We start from the raw sequence: 6,807 nt of genomic DNA, 5'->3' as shown, positions 1-6,807 counted from the left end.
ACTAACCGGGGTGGGGTGGGTTAGGTGTTCGAGCTCCTTTCTAGGCATAATAGTTTATTTCTTTCTTTCTTTCTTTCATTTTTTTCATTTTTTTTTTTTTTTGGTACTCCCTTGGCAAACAAATTCTTAATTTTCAACTTCAACCCGTTGACACCATTCCTAGTGACTTGAAAAGGTTGAACGACATTTAACATTTTTGAATATTTGATATTTATTTACTTTTACTCACTTTTAATATTATCATTTTGATTTAGAACACAATGAGACGTCAAAATTTATTGCCTTGTGCTTTCCTTGTACGTAACAATACGAGTCGGTTGAAAAACGAAACAAAAACAAACAAACAAAAAAATTTTAAAAAGAAAAAAACAAAGAAAGAAAGAAAGAAAGAAAACAAAACAAAAAAATGTTAAGAGAACAACTTTATAATTATAGGGTCTTGGATATGTTTGAGGGATCATCAGAGAGAGAGAGAGGGAGAGAGAGAGAGAGAGAGAGAGAGAGAGAGAGAGAGAGAGAGAGAGAGAGAGAGAGAGAGAGAGAGAGAGAGGGCTAGTAGAAAGGAAGAAATGGCATACCAGTCAAAAAATTCTTAATTTTCAACTTCAATTCGTTGACACCATTCCTGGTGACTTAAGAAATTTGAACGACATTTAACATTTTTCTTATTTATTTACTTTTACTCACTTTTAATAATGTTATTTTAATTTAGAACGATACGTCAAAATTTATTGCCTTGTGCATTCCTTGTACGTAACAATATGAGCCAGGAGAAAAACGAACAACAACAAAAAAAAGCAAAACAAAAAGTTAACAGAACAACCTTATAGTTATAGGGTCTTGAATATGTCTGAGGGAGCGTCAGAGAGAGAGAGAGAGAGAGAGAGAGAGAGAGAGAGAGAAAGAGAGAGAGAGAGAGAGAGAGAGAGAGAGAGAGAGAGAGAGAGAGAGAGAGATGGGGCTAGTAGAAAGGAAGAAATGGGATACCATTTTTTAAAAATCTAGTTTTACAAGACACGATAGACAATGAACAATAGACTAGCTCTACAAGCAAAAGGACTAGGAATGATTGTGAAAGAAAAAGACGTTGGAAGAAGACAAAGTCAAGATTGTCCGAGGCGGGGGGGGGGGGCGGCACAGGCAAGCTCGAGGCCAGTGATCGATGTGAAAAGTGTCCAAATAGAACCTTCCTTGGGCAAACAATACCAAAACTCTGATCTCCTTGGAAAAAATCATCGGTTTTGATAATCACAAAAAATTCTAACTGACTAGGAAAAATAGATATAAATGTTAAATTTTAATTAATTATAGAAACATTATTCTCTGTGTGGCCAATTTTGTCCAAATCGGTCAGGCCAATGGCTATCTAACAGCCACGGTAAGAATCTCGGGCTCCCGATTTCGAGCAACTCTCATCAAGACTTTCCGAGAGTAAATAAAACGCTGTAAATGATATTATTAAGCCGTCAAATTGCCATAAATTTTTTGCCTGTCCATTTTTGATGATGCCTAACCTATAATAGGCTCAGTATCAATGTGGTCAATATTGAGGTAAGTATCGACGATATTTGGTCCTTTAAAAAATATTTTTATTTCCGGTGGACTGAATACACAGCTGTGTTTTCGGTCCACTGGTGGATTGAAAACACAGTTCCAAAGATTTGTCAATGAAGTCAGTTTGGGTTTGTAATTCAGAACTGTTTTTCAAGTTATCTGAAATTTAGAAGTCAAATCCATTAATTTATATACTGTGTGATAAAATCACCAATTTTGTATTTTAAACTACGTATGGTATATTTACGTAAGAAAACGATATATTTTTATTTTCACAGTGTATGACTATACACATTTAATGTTTTAGCAACTTTTATAATATATGGCTCTTCACACTAAAAAGTCTTTCTATCTGGCATTTATGTGATTGTTTGCAAAACATGGTGACACACATGTTTACCTCCATTCGTGGTGCAATTTCAAGTGTGTGTGTAAGTATAATTAGAAAGAAATTAATTTATATTATGTTGACAGAGAAATAAATTTGTGAATTGAATTTGTAGGTTTCTTAAGCAAAACGCTGTGATTATCCCCAGACACCTGTCTGGGGATAATAAAAATTTGTTATCCCCAGACACCTGTCTGGGGATAACGAATTTTCATTATCCCCAGACGCATATTTGAAACTCCGCTCGTTTAAACAATCATCCACATTCCAGAATATGGAATGTTTCCAGATGCACATAGAAATAAGGAAAGTTAATAAAATATCTATAAAAACATAAAATTAACCAACATTAAAATCAGTTGTTACTACATATACATAATATGCGTCGACTTCGAAGTGGGTGTCATGGCCGAATGGTTTAGTCGTCTGCCCTGGAAGTTAGACCATAATCGACGTTGTGGGTTCGAATCCTGGTAACGTCACTTTTTATTTATTTATTTTTTTAAATTCCGTCTTCTTTTTACAGAACGTTGAAAGGGATAAATGTCCCATCCATCCTCCCCCCCCACCTCTTTTTTTTATTATTAAACTCTCTCTCTCTCTCTCTCTCTCTCTCTCTCTCTCTCTCTCTCTCTCTCTCTCTCTCTTGTTTTTTTCTAGTTTCTAGCAAATATATTCGTCCCCACTCCGATCTCAAATAGTGTCTTAAAAGAATGAATAATTAAAAAGCAAACAGACAGAAATATTCAGAGAGCGACCAAATGGTCAGATAGAGGAGAAAAAAACAAAACAATAATTGTTTTAAAAATAAAAACAATAATTGTTTTAAAAATAAAAACAATTTAAGAAATTCATGCTCAGAAACGGAACATTTACATAAAGGGTTAGCAAACAAAAAACTCTTAAGGTTTAGGTCAAAATATATATTAAAAAAAAGAGAGATTTCCCTCGGAGCAGGGAATAGTGTTAACAATCATAATAATTAATAATAATAATAATAATAATAATAATAATAATAATAATAACAATTATAATAATAATAATAATAATAATAATAATAATAATAATAATAATAATAATAGTAATAGTATGATAATAAGAGTATTAATAATAAAAATAATACTATTATTGATAATAATATAATAATGATTATGATGGTAATCGTAATAATAATAACAAATATTACAAATATTATTATTATTATTATTATTATTATTATTATTATTATTATCATTGACCAAAACAAAACAAAATAACAATAATAGATCTAGAGCAAATTAAATAATGAAATAATATTATCGGAGAAATAAAAAATTCAACTGATTTTAAAAAAACTCTTGCTCGGAACTCGGAACAAAAGTGAAAACAATGAAAATCAATTGGGAAGAAAGAAAGAAAAGTAAAAAAAAAAAAAAAAAAAAAAAAATGAGTGGGGGGGGGGGGGGGGGGGGGGGCGGTCGCGACTGGGTCGAACCTGTGCAGCTAAAAGGAGTAAAATGAAAGGTGGCCTAACCCACTGAGCTGCCTATCCACACCGCTATCAGAATATTTTAAATTCATATATGAGTATGAGCTAAACATATTTCCACCATTTTTGCTTCCTTGTTTTGGTAGGTTATTTTCATCTCTGATTCGAATAAAAATATGTTGTTGGATCTAGTTTTGTGGACGTGTGATACTAAATTGTATTGTCCTGTGCGAAGCAGACAGGAAAATAACAGGTGTGGGTTTTGGGCTTTGGGGCGAACAACACCATGGCCTAGGAATTCGTCCGCGACATAAAAATTATTCTCGGTCGTCCCCAAAATTGTGGCCAGAATGAGCAAATTATAGAAACAAGAGATGATCAATAAAGTTAACAGGTAGGTTGGTAATGAAAATTTAAATGGTTGGTGGACTATGAACAGATTTGATGATTAACAACTTTCTTCCTGGTTGAAAATAAAAAGACGAATTGCCAGTTTGACGTTTTCAGATCAAAGTAACAAAAGAAATTTAATTGATCCATTTGCTTTAAAATATTTTTTTAAAAAGAGCTGGATTTGACATTTGATCACTATTTACTTTCATATTGTGTTAAATATCACTTGATATATTAACTGTTTTGGGACACAACCACTAGTATCTTTTCCAGAATATTTGGTATTTTTCACGCCTAGTTTGGCATTTTGCATAAAATCTTTCTGCCCACTTGCTACATGCGTCTGGGGATAGTATCCTCAGACAGGTGTCTGGGGATAACAAAAATTGGTTATCCCCAGACACCTGTCTGGGGATAACGAATTTTTATTATCCCCAGACAGGCGTCTGGGAATAATGACAGCCTAAGCAAAATGCGAGTAAGTTAAGTAGAAGGCCTATTTCTATGATATCTTCTTATTCATATTCTTGGTAGGCATACTGGCGACTGTCCTGTCCTCATACTCATACTCATTCATCATTAACGGATTTCTCCACCTGGTTCCACGGTCTAAAATATAGGAAAAAATGAAGGAAAAGTCTCCACAGAAGTGGAGGTTCTTCATATTCGTAGAGTGGAGGTTCTACATATATATGGGCATGGGCGGTAAAAGAATGCCATGCATCTTATGCCTTCTATATTCCTTGGCATCACTAATCACGCGAATAGTCCGGGCCCTGATTTAAAGTGTAAAGTTTGTCCGAATAAAAATAAAAACACTTGTTGACTACTAATTATCCATCAACAATCCATTTCATTATGAATATCGTAGACTGCTTGAGGTGATCAAACGTATGTTCATGTTATCAGTTCATTAGGGCTACCACTACTACCTTAGTTTCCTGGCCCAAGTGAGTGGTCGTCTTGGTACACTCTTGGCTCTTTTAAAAACTTTTACTTTTTGGGTTCTTTCTCACTCACGTTTCGGCTTTTCCAGGTTGTTAGGTTACAAGTTACAGTTACATCAGGTTGGGTCGGAAGCTATTATAAGATGGGCTCTCTGGGTAGCTCTCTCCCTTCCTCGCCTGGAATATTGAAGGGTTCCTCCAACCCTGGTATCATCAGGGCCCGTTTTCATGAATGCGGACTAGCGCTTAGTCACTGTGACTCTGTGACTATCTCTGACTTAAGTAAATCAAGGACTTGAAAAATTCGGATTTTATGTGAGCTGACTAAGCAAGTCCAAGACTAAAATCACTGCACCTTCGAACTAAGTTTAGCCAAGTTTTAGTCTCAAGCTTAGTCTGAGACTAGTTACTTATTAATACTAGGATACATCACAGCGTCAACAATGAAGAAGATAGCAGCTATTCTTAGACTGAGAGTGAGAGAGCTTCGATTCGAAAGGAAAATACGTTGATTACAAATGACCAAAGCAAAAAGTGTCCTGTTGCTATTGGCACTGGCTTTTAAAAAAAGGAATCCGCTATTTTCACCGTGCTGTCACCATACTGTGATATAGCCTGACAGTGTATGGGAGACTATTTTCACTGTACGGTAATATCTTAGTGGACGATTTTCACCGTGGTGATAATAGTGTGGGAGACTGTTTTCACCAAATGGTTATATCTTGGTGGACAATTTTCACAGTACGGTGATAATAGTGTGAGAGACTTATTTCGCCTTACGGTAAGATCTTGGTGGACGATTTTCACAGTACAGTGAAAATAGTCTGACACACTATTTTCACCATAAGGTGTTAATGGTGTGAAATGCTATATTCACTGTACGGGTACGTTGATAAAACTGTGGGAGACTATTCAATATAATGGTGTGAAAGGCAATATTCACTGTACAGTGATTAGTTATAATGGTGTGTGACGGTTATATTCACTGTATGGTGATAATAGTTTGGGAGACTAATTTTCACCGTACGGTAATATCCTGGCAGACCATTTTCACCGTACGGTGAAAATAGCCTGACACACTATTTTCAACGTATGGTGATAATGGTGTGGAAGACTATATTCAGTGTACAGTGATAAAAGTGTGGGAGACTATATTCACTATAATGGTGTGGAAGGCTACTGTACGGTGATAAAAGTGTGGGAGACTTTATTCACTATAATGGTGTAGAAGGCTATATTCACTGTACGGTGATAATAGTGTGGGAGACTATATTCACTATAATGGTGTGGAAGGCTATATTCAGTGTACAGTGATAATGGTGTGGAAGGCTATATTCAGTGTACGGTGGTAATAATGTGGGAGACTATATTCATTATAATGGTGTGGAAGGCTATATTCACTGTACGGTGATAATAGTGTGGGAGACGATTTTCACCATACGGTGAAAATAGTCTGGCACACTATTTTTACCGTATGGTGATAATGGTGTGGAAGGCTATATATTCAGTGTACGGTGATAATAGTGTCTGAGACTATATTCACTATAATTATGTGAAAGGCTATATTCACCAGGGCTGGCGAGTCGGAGTCGGTTGTTTGAGGGTGGAATCTGAGTCGGTTTTAGAAGTCCCGACTCCGACTCCTTACCACTTTCAGACATTGCATTTTTATGGGTGTGTCTTTTTTACGAAACCTGCCGAAACCCTGCGAAACCCGCCGAAACCCGACAAAGTTATGGGAAGTAGGTGGCAGTGAACCTAGAACTCAGGGAAGTGTGCACCATTGGGGAGTGAACCTGGGACTGGGTTTCGGCGGGTTTCGTAAAAAAGAACTAGTGCTTTTTTACGAAACCCACCGAAACCCGACCATATCCAGCAAAGTTATGGGAAGTAGACAACTGTGGGGAGTGAACCCGAGACTCAGGGAAGTGTACACCAGTCGGGAGTGAACCTGAGACTGAGGTTATCGGCCGGTTTAGGCGGGTTTCGTAAAAAAGAATTAGTGCTTTATTACGCAACCCGCCGAAACCCGACAATATCCAGCAAAGTTATGGGAG

General features: G+C 36.2%; 1 protein-coding gene across 2 annotated transcripts in view; it reads left to right on the top strand.

Annotated features, from left to right (window-relative positions):
- The first annotated feature begins 1,899 nt into the window (after positions 1–1,899).
- LOC144966564 (elongation factor-like GTPase 1) overlaps positions 1,900–6,807 on the top strand; it is a 40,734-nt gene continuing 35,826 nt past the window's right edge. For both annotated transcript variants that reach the window (XR_013644239.1, XM_078903234.1), the window contains exon 1: positions 1,900–1,985. The gene's annotated coding sequence lies outside the window, so the exon portion shown is untranslated. The remainder of the gene's footprint in view (positions 1,986–6,807) is intronic.

The sequence above is a fragment of the Berghia stephanieae genome, chromosome 2, assembly GCF_034508935.2.
Source record: "Berghia stephanieae isolate SIO BIC M18660-M18661 chromosome 2, UCSD_Bste_1.3, whole genome shotgun sequence".
Lineage (NCBI taxonomy): Eukaryota > Metazoa > Mollusca > Gastropoda > Nudibranchia > Aeolidiidae > Berghia > Berghia stephanieae.
The sequence above is the reverse complement of the archived record's forward strand: the minus strand, read 5'-3'. Positions and strand labels throughout refer to the sequence as shown.